The sequence below is a fragment of the Myotis lucifugus genome, unplaced genomic scaffold, assembly GCF_000147115.1.
Source record: "Myotis lucifugus unplaced genomic scaffold, Myoluc2.0 scaffold_14, whole genome shotgun sequence".
In the NCBI taxonomy this organism is placed as follows: domain Eukaryota; kingdom Metazoa; phylum Chordata; class Mammalia; order Chiroptera; family Vespertilionidae; genus Myotis; species Myotis lucifugus.
The window spans coordinates 9,355,588-9,376,790 of record NW_005871062.1 but is presented as its reverse complement, the minus strand read 5'-3'; the positions used below and the strand labels follow the sequence as shown (position 1 = coordinate 9,376,790).

Sequence of the window (21,203 nt, the reverse complement as noted above, 5' to 3'; positions counted from 1 at the left end):
GGTGGTCCCTGCTCAGCAGCGTCAGTATCACCTGGGAGCTTGTCAGTGATGCAAAACTTCAGGGCCCATTTCAAACTTCCTGCGTCATAATCTGCGGTTTAACAAAATCCCTAGGTAATTGGTCTACACGTTAAGATTTAAGAAGCATTGATCTGCTCTAGACAACCATACCTCCCCTCTGCAAAGCTTTGCTTAATTAACTGGTTCTGAGGAGCTGGGCAAGAAACTTAAGTGTGAACAACAGTGTCAATTTTACCTTTAAGTTTGCAATTAACTAGTCAAACTTAAAGGCATGCAATTTGTGACCTAGTAATTCCACTTTTCAATACCTACATTAGGGAAATAGTCACATATATGCTTAAGTAGAATTTTTGTAGTTGTTAATCCTCACCCGAGGATATTTTTCCATTAACTTTTAGAGAGAGTGGAAGGGAGGGGAAGAGAGAGAAATATTGATGTGAGAAAGACACATAGATTGGTTGCCTCCTGTACACGCCCCAAACAGGGCCCAGGATTGAGCTTGCAACCAAAGTACATGCCCTTGACCGGAATCAAACCTGGAACCCTTCAGTCCGAGGGCCAACACCCTATCCACTGAGCAAAACTGGGGCTTAAGGAGGATTTTACAAAGATGTCTACCACAGCATTGTTTGGAACTGAAAACAACCTAACTGTCCATCAATAGGAGAATGGTGAAACAAACCCACACAGAACAGCAAGCAGAGCTTAATGTGGATGAGCCAGATCATGGAAAGTTCTCCTAGACAAGTTGATGCTCAAAATGCAAGCTGCAGAACGTTCCACTTAGTATAACCTTCGTTTAAAACAAAAGGAACATAAATGCAACAGTACGTATTTTCTCTAGATACATACAGGCATAGGCAGAGGAAGAGAAAGCGAACCAGGTACCTGGAAGGACAGGTGCCAAAAGGCAACGTGATTACATCTGGGGCTGGATGAAGGGGATTGGGATTAGAAGTGGGAAGTAAAAGGGGGATTATAATGTTTTATCTCTTCCCTTATTTATGGAAAGGAGAGTGAATTTTTGTATCACTTGTGAGACAATTTTTTTTTTAAAGTAGCTACACAGTTTCTTATACCAAATGAATTTATGTAGAGAAAATATGGTCAGGGCAAGACTACAGAAAAATGGATAAAAAGTTTAAAGACCGCCGAAACCGGTTTGGCTCAGTGGATGGAGCGTCGGCCTGCGGACTGAAGGGTCCCAGGTTCGATTCCAGTCAAGGGCATGTACCTGGGTCGCGGGCATATCCCCAGTGGGAGATGTGCAGGAGGCAGCTGATCGATGTTTCTCTCTCATCGATGTTTCTGGCTCTCTGTCTCTCTCCCTTCCTCTCTGTAAAAAATCAATAAAATATATTTAAAAAAAAAAGTTTAAAGACCTTTGACAGACTGTATGGACTGTGTGTGTGTGTGTGTGTGTGTGTGTGTGTGTGTTTCTGTTTTCAACACATGCATTCAGCTGGTACTGGGCATATTTTGCACTATTTAAAAATGTCTTCAAAAGTGTTATGCTGTGCTTCTGTGTATTTTTGTATTCCCTTCTTTTGTCTATGAGCTAAGTGAGAACAAGTTATATATGTGATTGTTTCTATTGCTACATATATCGGGTTCCTAGTTCAACAGATAATGATGCACACTAGCCAAGTGAGTAAGTCGCCAACCTATCCTATCTAATAAAAGAGAAACATGGTAATTAGCCGTACATCCGCTACCCTTCCCAATGGCTAATCAGGGCGATATGCAAATTAACTGCCAGCCAAGATGGCGGCCGGCAGCCATACACTGAAGCGAACAGGGAGGCTTGCTTGCTCCAGTGACGGCGGACTCCAACGTTCCCCGCCTGACTTGCTGGCCTCTCAGCTGCAACTCTAAGCAACTATGTTGCAAATATAGAAGCTAAACCAAACCCCAGAAACCTGCTTTAGTCAGCCGGGCTTCAGCCAGCCGGACCACAACATTGTATCAAATACAGAAGGTAAACAAAGACCAGAAACCTGCTTTCAACAGCTGAGCCTCAGAGCTAAAGCTGGCCCAGAATAAAAAAAAGAAGAAGAAGAAAAGGAGCAGTTGGGAGCTTCAGTCACCCGCCAGCCTGAAAACGGCCCCTCAGCCAGACTGGCCAGGCACCCCAGTGGGGACCCCCACCCTGATCCAGGACACCCTTCAGGGCAAACCAGCTGGCCCCCACCCATGCACCAGGCCTCTATTCTATATAGTAAAAGGGTAATATGCCTCCTGGCACCGGGATCAGCGTGACAGGGGGCAGTGACCAAACCCCCTGATCGCCCTGCAGCTCTGTGTGTGACAGGGGGTGGGGCCATAACCTCCCTATCTGCCCTGCTCTGTTCGTGACAGGGGAAGGTGCCCCAACCCCCTGATCAGCCCTGCTCTGTGCCTGATAGGGGGGAGCTCCCCAACCCCGATTGCCCTGCGGCTCTGTGTGTGACTGGGTGCAGCGCCCCAACCCCCTGATCGGCCCTGCTCTGTGGGTGATAGAGGGTGGAGCCCCAACCCCCTGATCCACCCTGCTCTGTGTGTGACAGGGGGCGGTGCCCCAACTCCCCTATGGCCCTACTCTGTGAGTGACAGGGGGGAGCTCCTCAACCCCCTGATCGGCCCTGCTCTGTGTGTGACAGGGGGGAGCTCCTCAACCCCCTGATCGGCCCTGCTCTGTGAGTGACAGGGGGGAGCTCCTCAACCCCCTGATCGGCCCTGCTCTGTGCGTGACAGGGGGGAGCTCCTCAATCCCCTGCTTGGTCCTGCTCCGTGTGTGACAGGGTACGGAGCCCCAACCCCCCTGATGGGCCCTGCTCTGTGCATGACAGGGGGCAGCGCCCCAACCCCCTGATTGGCCCTGCTCTGTGCGTGACAGGGGGTGCCGCCGCAACCTCCCCATCGACCCTACCTTGAGTGTGACAGAGGGCGGCGCCCCCACCCCCCAATCGGCCCTACCCTGAGCGTGACTAGGGGTAGCATCGCAACCTCCCGATCCGCCCTGCTCTGTGCATGACAGGGGGCAGCGCCCCAACTCCCCAATCGGCCCTGCTCTGAGCCCGACCAGGGGCTGCACCTAGGGATTGGGCCTGCCCTCTGCCACCCGGGAGCAGGCCTAAGCCAGCAGGTCGTTATCTCCCGAGGGGTCTCAGACTGCGAGAGGGCACAGGATGGGCTGAGGGACCCTGAGTGCACAAATTTTTGTGCACCGGGCCTCTAGTCTATATATATAAAAGCCTAAGCAACCGAATGACCAGTCACTATGACGCGCACTGACCACCAGGGGGCAGATGTTCAATACAGGAGCTGCCCCCTGGTGGTTAGTTTGCTCCCACAGTGGGAGCACAGCTCAGCTGACCGACCCGTCCCAGGGGCCCACCAGTCCCCAGCAGCGACTCACTCCCTCAGTAGGCCTACAGGTCCAATCTCCAGAGAATGGGCCAGGCACCAATGGACCAGCACTGCTGGCATGATCCTGCCAGCGCCGCAGGCTTCCTGGAAGTCGCCCTCGAGCACCACCATGGCCACTTCCCCCTCCCTAGAAACTTTCCAAGGAAGAAACAATATAAAAGTGGCCGTCAGTTGGCTCCCAACAACTGGTGTGAATGTCAGCGGGATGAATCCTGATCTCGGGCCAGCAAGGACGTCCCACTCACCATCCAGAGGGCCGATCGCGTCCCGACCCCCCACCCCTACCCCTCGGGACCCCACCTATGCAGGAATTTGTGCACCAGGCCTCCAGTGTAAAATAATAGCAAAAAAAAAAAAAATCCCTAAGAGGTAGGCAGAGCATGTATTGTCCTCATTATAGTAGCTAAAGAAACGGGCTCATAAGGCTGGATAATGTGCCCAAGGATTCTTTTACCTAGTAAGTGGCAAAACCAGATCTTGGCTCCCACAAGTCCTCTACCCTTTCGGTTATACTATATCTGCCATGCTGCCATACTTACATATGACATTTACCTACACATTTAGGTAGTTTTTTAGATAGGTGCAGATGGAAAACTCTCAAGAGAAACCTTAAAATTCAAATAATATGTGCATTTTGGGGATCTCATATCTATTTATTTTGAGTTTCTTTTCTTTTCCCATACATTGCCTAGAACAGCCTAAGGAGATGAGACTGAAAAAACACATTATACTACCACCCTATCCCAAACACAAAGTAGAAAAAGAGGGAACTCTAACTGTTCTGTTTTTTTAAAATGTGGCTGTTATAGTTTATATGAAAGATAAAATAAAACACACCCTGGCCAGTGTGGCTCAGTGGTTGAGCCTCATCCTGTGCACTGAGAGGTCGCAGGTTCGATTCGCAGTCAGGGCACATAACCAGGTTGCGGGCTCAATTCCCAGTAGGGGGTGTGCAGGAAGCAGCTGATCAATGTTTTGCTCTCACATCGATGTCTGTCTGTCTGTCTGTCTCTCTCTCTCTCTCTCTCTCTCTCTCTGTGAAAATCAATTTAAAAAAACAACAACAATATAAAAGTAGATGGAACCTGGAAAACATTATGCTAAGTGAAATAAGCCAGCCAGAGAAAGACAAATATCATTTGATCTCACTCATATGTGGAATTTAATGAACAAGCTGAACTAACAAGCAAAGCAGAGACAGACTCATAGAGAGAGAGCAGGCAGACAGCTCAGGGGTGGGGTGGAGGTGGAGGGTTGAACAAAAAAGAGAAAAAGAGAAAGAACTCATGGACATGACAATAGTGGGGGGATTGTGAGGGAAGGGGAGAGGTGAAAGAGGGTATGGGGGGATAAATGGTGACCAAAAAGAAAAATAGGAAAAAAAAGTAGATAAATACTACGTACCCATCTCCCAGCTATAACAATGATCACAGCCCATTAGAAAAATCCTAGTGATAATGTAAAGTGTTAGGGAGTAGGGGTGAAAGGGAGAATCTAGTTGTCTGTCCTTAATAAAGGAAAGTGACAAGACACCTGGAAGCTTTTCTTTTTATTTATTTACTTAATGTATTTTTCTTTATTTCAGAGAGGAAGGGAGAGGGAGAGAGATAGAAACATCAATGATGAGAGAGATTGATTGGCTGCCTCCTGGACATCCCCTACTGAGGACCGAGCCTGCAACCGGGGCATATGCCCTTGACGGGAATCGAACCTGGGATCCTTCAGTCCGCAGGCCGACGCTCTATCCACTGAGCCAAACCAGCTAGGGCACCTGGAAGCTTTGCATGTGAAATATTCTCAATCTGACTTATAGGTTTGTAAAGTTAATTTGTTTTTAAGTTTGGAGTGAATGAGGTTAAAAGCTCACAGTAGTCTTTAGCTATCAAGATAATACAACTGACTTCTTGATCCTCTTAAGCACTGTGACTAGAGAGAAACTACTCTGAACCCACTTGCATGCCTCTATTTATAGCAGCAAGCACCAACTCTTATGGGAAAAGATCCTAAACCATTTAAAAATCAAACTATTTTAGGCATCTCACAACTTTCTAAGAATTTTGTTTGTTTGTTTTAACATTGTTCCCAAAAGTTGGGTCATAAATCGTGTGTGTGTGCACGCACACAAGGGTGCCTGTTTTGGGGAAACGTGTAAAATGAGGTTAGTGGGTTTGAAGCGTTATAGGCTCTATGAAGCGCTCTAACCAAGGCTGCATTTATGGGGTAAGGTGCTGGGAGTTCAAAGTATGACTAAGAAATGAATTAGCTGCCTAAAAAAAAAAAAAAACAACTTTTTTTTTTTTTTAGAATTGGGCAGAATATATATATTGTTAAAAAATATGAATCAAATACAGCTCATTTCAAATATTAGACATAGTTCCCATAACCACTGAAAACATATATGTACTAACTGGGATTTTGCTAAATTTAAACCCTGACTCAGTCGAGTAAGACAAGTCCTTCTTCTTCTGCAGGGGAGGGAAGAGTGGAAGAGTTGCCCCAATAGACAGGACTGCTAACAACGCCCGCTGTGTGCCAGGAACTTCATGTGCCAGGAACTTTTTAATGATGTAGAGAATTATTAGTCCTTCCCCTTTCTTTTCAATGAGTAAAAGCCAGTTGAAGATTTTCAAAATCTGCTTCAGGTCACAGCTAATTTCCAGCGCCGGTGTTTGACTTCAAAACCTACCTCTTGTCTTCTTTATCACGCTGACACTCAACTAAGCCAGCACCCTATGTTTGCTTCAGATAGTCTTGAAATAAGTTTTACTGACCATCTCTGCTTGGAATTAACCTCTGGGCATGGCTTTCTATAATGTGCCGTGTAACATTCACATCCATTTATATAGAAAGTTATATTAATACCCACTAATTTTGAGAAAGAAGCCTCCACTACACAGTGGCACTTACAAGGTGGTCATCAAAAAATGGTTATTCCTAGTAATTTTATTCCAGCACCAGAAGCTCAGAATGTAAATTAATGGGCACAGCTACCGGTCTTGTCTGAAAATAGCTTCATGACTAACTGTGTCCACACAGTGACGAGAATATGTTAAAGCACAAGACACTTGTGGGTTGCAGGGCAGCCTCCATGCAAGTTGACTGGGATCATAGGTTGAGGGCTGGGAAGTGGAAGTCACTGGCTTTCCAGCTTGGTCACCAAATAGCACCCACTTGAGATTTTTACCAAAGTCATGCTGTTGTGGCTATTGCTTTAAATCCTTTCTTAAGGAACATATATGAAGAAGTTATGCGGTAGGGATTAACCACCTGTCAGCTCTGTGCCTTGTGTGATCAAGTTACAGGCTTGACACAATTAGCAATTGTAATTAATTACATAATTTCCGGTTCAAGTTTAATTCCACTAAAATGTCATGGTGAAACTAGGCCATTTAGGAAGGTTTATGGACCAAAGGATAATGATAAGCTTAAAGGCTGCCATATGGTTGATTCAGATTCGAGACACTCAGGATGCTTGTAAACCAAGAGAGGATCTTCTTGCTCCATGAACAGCAATAAAAGTAAACATGCCTCGCCCTGATCCGTTTGGCTCAGTGGATCAGTGGATAGGGTCCCAGGTTCGATTCCAGTCAAGGGCATGTACCTTGGTTGCGGGCACATCCCCAGTAGGGAGTGTGCAGGAAGCAGCTGAATCGATGTTTCTCTCTCATCGATGTTTCTAACTCTCTATCCCTCTCCTTCTCCCTTCCTCTCTGTAAAAAGTCAATAAAATATATTTAAAAATAATAATAATAAACATGCCTCTCATATATGTTGGTTTCTGAACGTTTGGACTCTTACTGAAAACAGATGGATGCCTCTGCTAGAAGATGGCCATGGAAGGCCTAATTTCGCTCTGGGCCTCTCTAGGGCTGCACGAGCTCTGCAGAGGTGGAGGACTTAAAGTGGGGGAGAGGGGCCCAGGGCCACTGTGATTGCCTGGTCAGCAAATGCAGTTCTCATCCGTGAGGGCAGGGCCAAGAGTTCCCAGAAATTCAACACAGCAGTTGATTACAAACTCAAGGACATAAGTCAGTTGGATTCGAACCGGGATGTCACTGTGTCACTCTACATGCCAGTGCATATGCACCTGGTTCTTGGTTTTTACCACTTTATGTAAAAACACCTCAACTTTCAAGATCTGATTGACCAAAGTGGCTAACATCTGTTTATGCCCAACCAATAGCCTAGAGCAGTGGTCGGCAAACTCATTAGTCAACAGTGCCAAATATCAACAGTACTTCAAAATAGACTCGCCCAGGCCAAAAACCGACTTCTGCGCATGGGCCACGAGGTTTCAATCGCACTGTACGCACACCCACACGTGGTATTTTGTGGAAGAGCCACACTCAAGGGGCCAAAGAGCCGCATGTAGCTCGAGAGCCGCAGTTTACCGACCACGGGCCTAGAGACGTACTATATCTCTTTTTACATATTGTGGCTCTTTGAAAGGCTCCAAATCATTATAATTTCTAAGATATCTCACCGCCCCCCAAATTTCAATCCTTTAGGGGCAACATGGCCGCATGGAGAATTTCATGGTCTAGGGTAGATGTTCATATAAGTCCCATAAGATATCTGGAAGGGTATGTACACACGTACACACACACAAACACACACACACACACATTTTAAAATCAAATTCTTAAAGGACCCATAGTAAATATTTTCAGTTTTGTGGGCTACCTACTGTCTCTATGGCATATTCTTCCTTATTTTGTTTTGTTTTTATAGCCCTTTAGAAATATAAAAAACTCTCTTACTTCAAAGACACCCTACATCAAAACAGGCTACTGGCCAAAGTTGGCCTGTGGGCTAGAGTTTGCTGACTCCTGATTTAGAGGGATAACAGCTAACATTTTTTGAGATCTTACCATTTACAAAAAAAGTAACTGTTTGTAGAATGGTGGCTGCCAGGGGCTGGGTGCAGAGGGGAATGGGGAGTTATTGTTTAATGGGTATAGAGTTTTAGTTTTGCAAGATGAAAAGAGTTCTGGAGGTGGGTGAGCACAATAATATGAATGTACTTAACATCACTGAACTGTACACTTAAAAATGTTTAGATGGTAAATTTTATATTACATGTATTTGTTGTTAAAAATTAACTGCTTGCCCTAGCCCGTTTGGCTCAGTGGATAGAGCGTCGGCCTGCGGACTGAAGGTTCCCAGGGTTGAGGGCTCAATCACTAGTTGAGGGCATGCAGGAGGCAGCTGATCAATGGTTCTCTCTCATCATTGATGTTTCTATCTCTCTCTCCCTCTCCCTTCCTCTCTGAAATCAATACAAATACATTTTTTTAAAAATTAACTGCTTAACTTTCATATAATACTCACCAAAAAAACCACATAAAGTAGATAAAGACATTTTATAGCTGAGGAATGGGAGTCTATAAGAGCTTTCACAACTTGCCCATGCTACAAAGCTAGCAACTGGAGTGCTGAGATTTGAATCCCAGTCTTTGGTTCTAAAAGATTGAGCTCTTCCTCATTCTCTCACCACCAAGAACTCCTTTTATTTATTTTTTCCAACAGATGCCATCTTGCCAAAGATTTTTATCTGCTAAACAAGCATCACTTACTAATACTTTGCTCTGCGTCTTAAACAATCACTCACAGATACCGACAAACAGAGCTTCAGATCCCTTCAGGGGTCAGCCCCTCCTTAAAAGATAACCTCTAAACTGACATAATTTCAGCCAAAAATCAAAGACATTTGGATTCTAGTTGAGATTTTCCTTTAAATAAATGTAAGGTCTGATGACCTTTCTTATCGGTCTGCTTCACTCCACTACCCAGTTCCCAGAACAAGGCCCAATATTTGGGAATATGAAGAACTACTCACCCTCCTTTATTTCTTGGCCCTTTGTGTTAAGGAAACCTCATAATATCAGTGAAACTATTGAAGGCAGATAGAATCCAGGACCTCTTTCATCGCTCAAGTTTTATGATTTCATAGTTATGCCAGTGGTATTCCTTCAGTCAGTCAACCATAATTCTCATACTGCAGCACAGGATGCTAGTGTGTGTTCTTGCGAAAACACAGAGCAAAATGAAAGAGGAACCTAAAGTGTAGTGGGGTATAAAGTCCATAACTTGGCAAAAACAACAACAAAAAAGACCTTGAAAGATTTTTAATGAGTTCGGAAAAGAATCTTAACTAGTTGTTGAAACGGAGTCCCCATGGACTAAAGAAAGCAAAAAACTGCTGGGGCTGCCTGTTTATAACAGTTCCCTCAAAGGCAACAGTCTGTGACCTCCCTGGGCTTATGACACACGCTGAGTCTAGGGTACCTCATCCCCTTGGCTGTATCCACTGTCACAGCCACATGACCTAGGCCAGGCCAATCAGAAGTCTTCCCTGGGATTTTCAAACTGAAACTAGGAGGAAAAGGATCCTATTTTGTTCCAGGCCACAGGCGGTAAAGATGGCTATAGACTGGCACTGACCATGGATGGTATTACCTTCCATGCAGAGAAAGTCCATGTTTAGTAAGAGAAAAATGAAGCCATCGCTCAAAGATAAAGACAAAAGTTGGAGAAAAAGAGTGGAGGAGCCAAACAGATACACAGCTGTGTTCAAGCCCCTGGTTTTCCTGATCGTCCTTAAAGCCCACTCCATCCAGCCCACCCACCCTGCAGCTTGGTTAAATGAAAAAAAAAAAAAAAATTTGCTTAAGCTGGATGAAGTGAGTTTCTGTTACTTGTGACCAAAAATCTTAATGCAGGGCTGAGGCTGTTGACTGACCTGGAAGGATGAAATGCGTCATTCCAGGGAAAGTAGGCTAAAGGTAACTAGCTCCTCATCTCACCCTGGACTGGCTCCTCCTTCCTCTACCTCGAGTTCTCATCTGAGAAACTAGGTTAAACCTCTTTGTTACCAGGTGTGTTCCAATCCCTTAAAAAGGCAGGTTTGATACAATGTACTGTTTAAGCATTTTGATTTTTAGAGAGAAGTGAGCTCCCCCGGAACCCCCAAGTAGGATTATTTTTACCTTGAAAGCCCCTTGATATTTTATAGAGCATCCAGAAACAAGTGTGAAAAAGTGACAGGACTTCAGGCTATACATAATAAAGAGCTTTAAGGGAACTGTTAAGAACGTAATCCCTTTAAACGGCTCATGTAAATCATACTAATCTAGTGAAATAAATCTTGCATCACAAAGAGAATTATCCAGAAAAAAATTTCACTTTCTTCCAACCCAGGCACCAGCCCAATCACCCTTCATGTTACTTATTTTGTATCATCATTTTCTTACCTTTCCTTCCTATGATTTTGTTATTAGACTTATTGGAGTGACATTGGTTAATAAAATTACATAGGTTCCAGGTGTATCATCATTCTATAATACATCATCTGTTTATTGTATTGTATGTTCACTACCCCAAGGCAAGTCTCCTTCCATCACTATTTATTGACCCTTTTTCCTTCCCCCATCTTCCTTTCCCTCTGGTAACCACCATAAGTTTGTGTCTATGAGGTTTTGCTGGTGTGTTTTTTTGCTTAATCCCTTCGCCTTTTTCACTCTGCCCCCATCCAACTCCCCTCTGACAGCAGTCAAGTGTGTTATCTGTATCTATGAGTCTATTTCTATTTTGTTTGCTATTTTTCTTTTGTTCCTTAGATTCCACATATAAGTGAAATGGTATGGTATTTGTCCTTCTCTGACTGGCTTATTTCTCTTAGCATAATACTCTGCCGGTCCATCCATGCTGTAGCAAAAGGTAAGACCTCCTTCTTTTTTACGACTGCGTAGTATTCCATTGTGTAAATGTACCACAGCCTTTGTATCCACTCATCTACTGACGGGCACTTGGGCTGCTTCCAAATCTTGGCCATTGTAGTAACGCTGCAATAAACATAGGGGTGCATACATTCTTTTGAATTACTGTTCTGGATATATTCCCAAAAGTGGTATCACTGGGTTATAAGGCAGTTCCTGATTTTAATATTTTGATGTAACTCCACATGCTTTCCACAGTGGCTACACCAAACTGCACAGTGCACAAGGGTTCCCTTTTCCTCAACTTCATCAGCACTTGCCATTTGTGGATTTCTTGATGATAGCCATTCTGACAGGTGTGAGGTGTTATCTCACTGTGGATTCAATTTGCACTTTCCTGATGACCAGTGATGTTGAGCATCTTTTCATATGTCCACTGGCCATCTGTATGTCCTCCTTGGAGACGTGTCTACTCGGGTCTTTTGCCCATTATTTAATTGGATTGTTTGGTTTTTTGGTGTTGAGTTTTATAAGTACTTTATAAATTTTGGATATTCTGTGGAATGGTGGAGAGATGGAGGCCCTGAGTCTCCTCTTCTTGCTGATCCTAGTTGTCTAGACAGGCATACCTTAGAAATACTGTGGGTTTCGTTCCAGACCCTCTTCCTCTGATTTTAATTATTTTTTTCCATATGAAACTAGCTTAGAAATACTGTGGGTTTCATTCCAGACCCTCTTCCTCTGATTTTAATTATTTTTTTCCATATGAAACTAGCTGAAGCTATTCACCATTAAACCTGCTCCATTTTACCTAAGACTGGGGAGCTATGAATAGAAATAATATTCAACAAAATTAGTCACCAGGCACAAGGAAAACGGATAGTTTGCCTTAATAGAAAACTCATAAAATTAATAATTTGCAATAAAATATCTGAAAAGGTTATTTTTTAAATATCTAAAATTATTATTTCAGACTTTATTTAAAAAGAAGGTAAATAAGAATTACTCTCTAATCCAAGACTATGTAAAAGCAAAGTGCCCACATCATGTTTTTCATTATTTTATTTTTAAGGACAATTCTGAATAATTGTAAAAGTCATTTTTTCATCATTAATAGTTAAGGCAAGAGATTTTGCCAGGAGAGAGTAGTTAATGCACCTTCTCATACTGAAAGTCATTCTACACATTGCTAAAACAGAAGTTACTAGAGAACAGTTCCACCCCAGACTTGGTAAGTGCTCTCCTTCTGACGAGGGTCCTACCAGCCTATAAGCTCCAGGAGGGCAGGCGACGGAACTGTGCTGGTCCACTGCTATGCTTTTAGTGCTGGCACATCATAGGTGACCAATAAATGTTTTGTATATGTAAGTAAGGAGATCAGTAAATAAATCCAACTGCATGTCCTACTGCCAGTGCTGATAGGAGTTTGATATAAGAAAGTTTTTGAGAAACTGACAAGGATGAAAATAGAGAATGTAAAAGTTCCTATTTCTTTTTCTTAAATTCAAATGAATTCAGCAAGAATTGGGGGTTGGGGGAAACATGTCCTCTGTGGCAGGCACTGGACTAGTAGCTGCTGTCACACAGATAAAGACGACAGAACCTCTTCCACTAAGGTGTGCATCTGAGTGAGCTGCTGTCACCTGGAGGCCCAACTCTCACAGGACCTATCCATTCACCAGGACGTTCATCTTTAGTAGGATTGTAAAAGTAGGAAAAAGTGAGAGGAGGAGGCCATGGAAAACTGATTTTTAAGTGCACTTAAGTATCCTAACCAGGCATTAAAAGCTTAGAGTATCGCCCTAACCGGTTTGGCTCAGTGGACAGAGCGTCGGCCTGCGGACTGAAGGGTCCCAGGTTCGATTCCGGTCAAGGGCATGTACCTTAGTTGCGGGCACATCCCCAGTAGGAGGTGTGCAGGAGGCAGCTGATCCATGTTTCTCTCTCATTGATGTTTCTAACTCTCTATCCCTCTCCCTTCCTCTCTGTAAAAAATCAATTAAATACATTTAAAAAAAAAAAAATAAAAAAAAAAATAAAAGCTTAGAGTATCACCAGAGGCCCAATGCACAAAATTTATGCAAGGGGCTCGGCCTTCGCAGCCCCGGCCTCGTCCAGAAGGTCATTCAACTGTCCGGTCTAATTAGCATATTACACTTTTATTATTATAGATATAACCTATTACTCCATAACAACGTTTCTACAGGAATCCTAACAAGGATGCTATAGTTCCAGAAACAAGCTTCCACGTCCCTAATTCCCCTTCTCTCTCTCTCTCTCAGGCAGAGGTGGAGGGAAAGAGACGGAATAAAGAGCAACTTTTACAATGGGGGCTCCCCTAGAATGGGAAACTATGAGAAGGGAAGAAGGGAACGGTGTGATATTCCTGCATGTATGGATCATTTGAGTACTTGAAGATGGGAGTGTGGCTGCATCTTTCATTTTGAACCTCATTAAGCCCTGATGCACATTCTCATACTGAATTCCACCTTACTGAAGATATTGCTATTACTGCCATCTGCTTGAATATATGAACATACACAAATCACTCATCAAACTATAGCCAAATCTGTTAAAATCAAATTATAACCCCTCCAAACACAGCAGGTATAAAGAATAAAAGTCTAACAATTTTGGAATTGAGTATCTGAATACTCAATTTTGAATTCTCCCCAATACCAAAAGTAAGAGAGAGAAAGAGAGAGAGAGAGAGAGGGAGAGAGAGAGAGAGAGAGATTGAGATTGCATATGTATTCTTTTAACACAGCTGTTATCAAAGATATCAATGAAAGTTCTCTAAAAACTGCAAGCTCTTTCATCTCTCCATCTATTCACACACGGAACACCAATTATGTGTCAGATACCACATTAGCCTCAGGAAATAGGGAGATATAGCCACACAAAGAGGACACACCCTCAATTAGTAATACCAAGTATTATTCTTTCTATTTCTTATCTGGACTTGTTAAAGTCTAACTGAATGACTAATGAGTGGAATGAGAGTGGATGATAAACTCCAAGTCCTATCCCATAATAAATTAGAGTAGAAGTTAAAAATAGATTAAGAGTGACTAGCACTTAGAAATCCACAGATGCAAACACAACGGGGAGAGTATCTGGTCACACCATAAGCATTCCTGAAAGGTACCATAAGCAGACCTATGAAGAACTAGTGGCCTTGCACTGCAATTGATAGCTCCTGAAGCCCCTAAGACCCTCTCCTAAGTAGGCCACAGCTCTTCCTCCTCTATCCCAGCTAGAATATTCTATTGTCCAACACACAAGTGCAAAGAGGTTTGACTCTTAAGTCATGGATATCATAAACATGGCTCAATAGTCACAAAACTGTTCAGATCTCAGCATGGGGGGAGGGTGCTGGATTACAAATCAGGTTGGATAAGAATTGCTTCTTGAATCAGAGATAATCTTTCAGTTCTAAATTATCAAATAGCATGGCTACAAGTCTCCTTACATTAAGAAGTGTGGTATAGCAGAAAGACAAACGGCTTTGTAGTCAAGGCAGATGAAAGGTTTGTTGCCTTTCTCACTGGTGGCCTTGGGAGAGTGGAAATCTCCCTGAACTTCAGTCTCCTCTTCTGAGGAATGAAGCTGCCACCACTTGCCTCACAGGGCTATTGGGAGATGGGCAATAATCCATATAAAGCAACTAGCCCAGTCAACAGCCTCTGTTCTTCACGCCAGGCTGTCTTTACCTCCACTCATCCAATGTATCGCGTGCTGCCCACACATGGCACTCAGAGTGTGTTAAAGGTAAGCTCAGCCTGTCAATCAGTCAGTGTGCTTAATAAAAAGCAAAACTCTTACACACGGGCCTACTTGTGAAACCTAAGGGGAAGGAATAACTATCCGCTCCAAAGCCAAAAAAGGAACAACTTTTACATATAGCTCAGGTAAGACAGAACCTTTTCCGTGGATTACTGAAAACAAAAACAACTTGGAAGGAAGTCTTATCCTTGCAACAGTGATAAAGAAACTGATTTCTGATGCCACAATTGTTAGGTCAAAGGCACTATAAGAAATAGCCCCTGCCAGGCTTGCGTGGCTCAGTGGTTGAGCACAGACCCATGAATCGAAAGGTCACGGGTTCGATTCCTGATCAGGGCACATGCCCCAGTTTGGGCATGCAGGAAGCAGCTGATCAATGTTTCTCTTTCCCACTGATGTTTCTCTCTCTCCATCCCTCTCCCTTTCTCTCTAAAATCAATATAAACATATTTAATTAAAAAAATTTTTAAATTTTATTAATAAGAAATAACCCATCTCTGTCAAAACAGGTTCAGGACCCTAAAATACAGCTTTGGAATCTGACAGCTCTGAGGAGCTCTGGTCCAGCATGGAGAGCAGCGAGCTGAGATGGACAGATTAAAATGCTTACTGTGTTTTCTTTTCTTTTTTTCTAGGTACAAAAGGTTATTTAACAAAAGTTCAAGGTGAAAATGCGCACAACCCAATTTTTATATTGTAGTAAAACAGGAGCTGCGGTGAGGGGACATGTGGAAGCAGCTGATGTCGCTGGTGAACATAGCCATTCTTTATACTTGCTCCAAGGCTTCAAACATGATGCTAGTTTCCTCGTGTTGCCATCATTCTGATACTGTTCTGTTGCCCACTAATTGCCATCTCCACACATTCATCTACCACAAGATTCATAAAGGGATCAAATCCCCGCAATATTCCTTGGATGTGTCTGCCACCATTTAATTTCAATGATAACTTCTTGTCCCTAAATTTTTTTAACTCAGGAAGGTGAGCTTTGCTCATGTTGTCTACTCGGCGAGCTCAGAGATACCCTTTATTTTCAAACATGCCCCAGACAAGGGTTGGTCAGAACAGGTTTTGGAGAACTGGTCTGCCCTCGAATTGCAGGTATGCCTGGCTCCTTATCTTACACAGGCAATTGTTCCTAAACAAGTATTTCTTTGCTAAGGACTTGTAGACTCAGAATTCTAGAGCAGGCAGAAGAGTGGCGATGAATCAGCCAAGATCCTCTTTACTGATGCGAAAACTACTGGCCAGATGTGTGGGGTCACCGAGCTAGTTGTCAGAACCAGAATTAGAACCCTGACTTCACCGTCTCATTCACATTAGTGAACAGCCAGAGTTCTCTTCCTATTAGTGTTTTGTTGTGTGTGTGTGTTTTTAATTTTTTATTGATTTCAGAGAGGAAGGGAGAGGGGGTGAGGGGGAGAGAGAGAGAGAGAGAGAGAGACAGACAGACAGACAGACAGACATCAATGACCAGAGAGAATCATTAATCGGCTGCCTCCTGCACGCCCCACAGTGGGGATCAAGCCCACAACCCAGGCATGTGCCCTGACTGGGAATTGAACCATGACCTGCTGGTTCATAGGTCTATGCTCAACCACTGAGCCATGCCGGCCAGGCTGTTGTGTGTGTTTTTAAGTCTTGGCTTTATTTGGCGGTCACCTCTTTTTTCCCCTCCTAACTTCTTTATAAAATATACATAACATAAAATTTACCATTTTTAAGTGTACAGCTCAGCAGTATTAAGTACAGTTACACTGTTGAGCATTCATTACCACCATCCATCTCTAGAACTTTTCATCTTCCCAAACTGAAACTCTGTATCTATTAAATACTAATTCCCCAGTTCCTGGCAACTACCATTTTACCGTGTGCCTCTACGAATTTGACTAATGTAGGCACCTCAAAGTGGAATCATACAGTATTTGGCTTATTTCACTTAGCATAGTCTTGAAGGTTCATCCGTATTGTAGCACGTTCCAGAATTTCCTTCCTTTTCAAGGCTGAATACTATTCCATTGTATAAATATACCACATTTTGTTTATCCATTCCCACAGACACCTGAGTTGCTTCCACCTTTTGACTACTGTGAATACTACTGCTATAAACATAAGTGTACAAATATCTGTTCGAGTCCCTACTTTCAATTATTTTGGGCGTAGCACCCAGTAGTGAAACTGCTAGATCATATGGTGTTATCAGTGCTATTTTTATAAGTGTCTCGAAGTAAACAAACAAAAAAACGAATCATGCTGGTTGGTAAATTCTATTTAAAAAAATGAAAATTATTAATGTTTTGTTCCTGGACTTAGCTTTACTTAAAAACAAATTTTATGAGAAATCTTTTAGAGGCTGTGAGAGGTAGAGGGAAAAGCATAGCAATGACAGTGAAGAGGATGACTTTGTATTAATGCCCAGTGTGACACCTGACAAGCTTTCTGAGCTCTCAGCATGAATTTCCACAGGGCAGAGAGAGTGGTCTAGATCAGCGGTCGTCAACTGGTGGTCCGTGAGGTTCACAAGGTTGGCAACCGCTGGTCTAGATAACTCCAAGTCTCTGGATTCTGCGAGTTCTATAAATCTATGGAAAAACTTACTGAATCATTTTTCTTAATCATTTTTATTTTCTTTTATTTCTGTTTGAATTACTAAGCATACTAGAGTTTAAAGAGCTGTTTCTAGTTAAAGAACTTAGTATATTTTTTGAGACAAGAGTTCAGGGGCACTGAGAAGAATTCCTAAGCTAGGAAAAAAATTGGCAATGATTTTTCTCTTAGTAGTACATTTATTTGCTAATCACCTTAGAATTTCTCCGGTGTAGTACCTGTATAATCTGAGTCACTGTGAACTTGTGGTTATTTTATAGCAGCTGATATAAAACTATTATATGCACACTGAGCTCAGTATCAACAGGACATACTTGCCAAGAAAAGTTTGCTACAATAGTTTGATCCAAACAACACTTCAGTTACTGAGCAACATACCAAGATCCCTAACTGAAAATGCATTGAGTCATAATGCAGGCCTGGCTACAGGTAAGACACCAACACACTCTCAAGCCCAGCCATTCTTGGGCCCTTCCTAACAACCCAGACTGCAGACATCACTCTTTCCCAGGAAGGATTTTCAGGATGAGCAATGCGCCCATCTCCTCCAGCTTCCCAGAATGCCATCTGCTTTAGTGTCCACCAGGAAGCAGGCTTTCTACTCCTGGGCCAGAAGGGCAAGATACTGATAAAATTCCTCATGTCTGTTTCACCAATCAATAGTTCAAGTTCAACTATTTAAAGTAACTTCTACGGAAAGCTTCCTATGCTGGGTACAATGATCTATATTAACCTATTCAATCCGTAGAATCCTGGGAGGTAGGTATGTTCATGCTCACGTTAGGAAAGGAGATGGAAGCCCAGAGAGTGCCTGTCGGGAGGCACACTGGAGGGAAAGAGCACAGCCAGGTGGGACCCTTGCACTAAACCACTTGTCCCTACTCTCCCAAGTCTATGACCACCTGGCCACCCACAAGAGTCTGAGGTTCCTCTCTTTAAAAGCAGGCTCTAATGATTTAACAACTAATCCATGGCTTTTCGGTCAGGTGTGAAGTATACAGATCGCACATTCTCTTACCTTTATTTCTACTGATAGGCAGGATTTTGAAGAAACCAAGAGGAGAAACCTTAGATCAGCCCTTTCATTAAGAGACTAGACCAGGGGTGGGCAAACTTTTTGACTCGAGGGCCACAATGGGTTCTTAAACTGGATCGGAGGGCCGGAACAAAAGCATGGATGGAGTGTTTGTGTGAACTAATATAAATTCAAAGTAAACATCATTACATAAAAGGGTACGGTCTTTTTTTTTTTTAGTTTTATTCATTTCAAACGGGCCGGATCTGGCCCGCGGGCCGTAGTTTGCCCACGGCTGGACTAGACGAATTCGTGCATGGGTGGGATCCCTCAGGGTGGCCTCACAGCCCCGCCTGGCATCCCGCTGTGGCCTGGCACTGGCCCTTCAACTGCTCCACCATCCTGCCTGTGGGGCGATTGCCACCCCCCCCACTTCACACCCGCCTTGGCCTGGTTCCACCCCCTCACCTGCTCCACCATCCCACCACAGTCCCACTCACGTTGTGGTGAGCAGTTGAATCGCCTCCACTGAGGGGACAATTTGCATATTAGGCTTTTATTATATAGGATAGGATGATTTTTTTTACAACAGAAACACCCATATTACCACCACCTCCAACACCTGCAGATAATGATTGGGTCCCAATGTTTCCATCCTCCTGTAGGTTCCTGGGAAGTCTATTGGGGGAAAAGACATCCATCAAGTCTTCCTTAGACATTTTAAAAGACTTAAACCAGGGGTCCTCAAACTTTTTAAACAGGGGGCCAGTTCACTGTCCCTCAGACCGTTGGAGGGCCGGACTATAGTTTAAAAAAAAACTAGTGGGCTGCTAAGCAACAGGCAGCGGCGGCAAAAACACCCGGCGGGCCAGATAAGCCAGATAAATGTTTTCGGCGGGCGCATGTGGCCCGCGGGCCGTAGTTTGAGGACCCCTGAAAACTATTCAAATCTTTCCTCTCGAAATTCTAAGAGTGCAAACAGTGTTAATTCTTACTACATAATAGATTCAGGAAACTGTTTCCTGTGACACATGCATTTTTCTACAGCACCGAGACTCTTGGGGAGGTATTAGGTTGTGCACTATATTTATGATGATTTTATTGGACCTGGAGCATAATTTTATTATTTTAAATGACTGTAGAGCTTTCTAGTTATTGCTATCGTTGATTTTATGGCACAGTATTGGTCCCATCTATGACTTATTTGATGCCAAGACCTTGACCAGGAAGTCAACACCCAAAAACGACATTGTGTCTATGGGAAATACCACTGACTTTAAAACACCTACTTTTATGGGACAGTTTTTATTAATGCAATGCCATGAAAGGCGGGAACTGCCCGCTCAAGAGGACATTAAGCAAAATATAAGGATAAAATTTTCTTGATTTCCTAACTTTTAGGAGAAAGAAGCATTATTTGGGATTACTTTTTTTAAGCAAGCTCCAGAGAATAATGTGGAGTATGTCCCAAAGTTCTGTTCTACCCCCTACATCAGTGGTCCTCAACTCTGGCTGCATATCAGTACCCAATGAGGGCATTTAAAAAATAGCTATGCTAGGCCCCACCCCAGACCGACTGAATCAGAGTTTCTGGGGGTACACTCAGGCTCTGTATTTTTTTTAAAGCTCCCCAAGTAATTATAATGGGCATCCAGGATTCAGAACAGTTGCCCTAAACCAGTAGCTCTTAAACTTGAAAGAATATCAGAATCATCTATATAAAAGGTATTGTATTGTGAAAACACAGATTGTTGAGACCCAGCTGGGAATTTCTGATTCAATAGGTTTGAGGCAGAACTTTAAAATCTGCATTTCTGCTCAGCCGGCATGGCTCAGTGGGTGAGTGTTGACCTATGGACCAGGAGTTCATGGTTCGATTCCCAGTCAGGGCACATGCCCGGGTTGCGGGCTCGATCCCCAGTGTGGGACGTGCAAGAGACAGCCAATCAATGATTCTCTCCCTCTCCCTTCCTCTCTGAAATCAATATAAGTATGTATTTTTTTAAATCTGCATTTCTAACAACATACTGATGGCCCAAGGGCCGCACTGAGAATCACTGCCACTTTTCTAATTGACTATTAAGTTATTCTAAGTTAATTTTATGATAAATATATTAGAGGCCCGATGCACAAAATTCATGCAAGAGTAGGCCTTCCTTCCCCCAGCTTCCAGCACCGGCTTCCCTCTGGCACCCAGGACCTGGGCTTCCCTCCGGCCACCGGCAGGCACCCGGGACCCGGGATTCCCTCGCAGCCCCAGCTTCATCTGGAAGGTTGTCCAGAAGGATGTCCAGTCTAATCAGCAGTGGTTTTCAACAGTGTGAGCCAAAGAAAAGGATTTTCTGCCCGACTGGCGTGGCTCGGTGGTTGATTCTTTACCTATGAACCTGGAGGTCGTGGTTCGATTCCTGGTCAGGGCACATGCCTGGGTTGCAGGCTTGATTCCCAATGTGGTGCATGCAGGAAGCAGCCAATCAATGATTCTCTCTCAACGTTGATGTTTCTCTTCCTCTCCCTCTCCCTTCCTCTCTGAAATCAATAAAAATATATTTTAAAAAAAAGAAAAGGATCTTCTGCATAATCATTAAAACAGGTAACTTAGTTTGCCAGAATGCACCACCACTGCCTGAGAATTGCAGTTACTAAAG

The 21,203-nt window shown here is 43.5% G+C and overlaps 1 protein-coding gene and 1 pseudogene across 2 annotated transcripts in view; both read right to left on the bottom strand.

The window, feature by feature from the left end:
• The window catches only part of IGF2BP2 (insulin like growth factor 2 mRNA binding protein 2), a 149,997-nt gene that overhangs the window by 109,824 nt on the left and 18,970 nt on the right, over positions 1 to 21,203 (bottom strand). The gene's annotated exons all lie outside the window — the stretch shown is intronic.
• Positions 15,732 to 15,929, bottom strand: LOC111825116 (annotated as a pseudogene).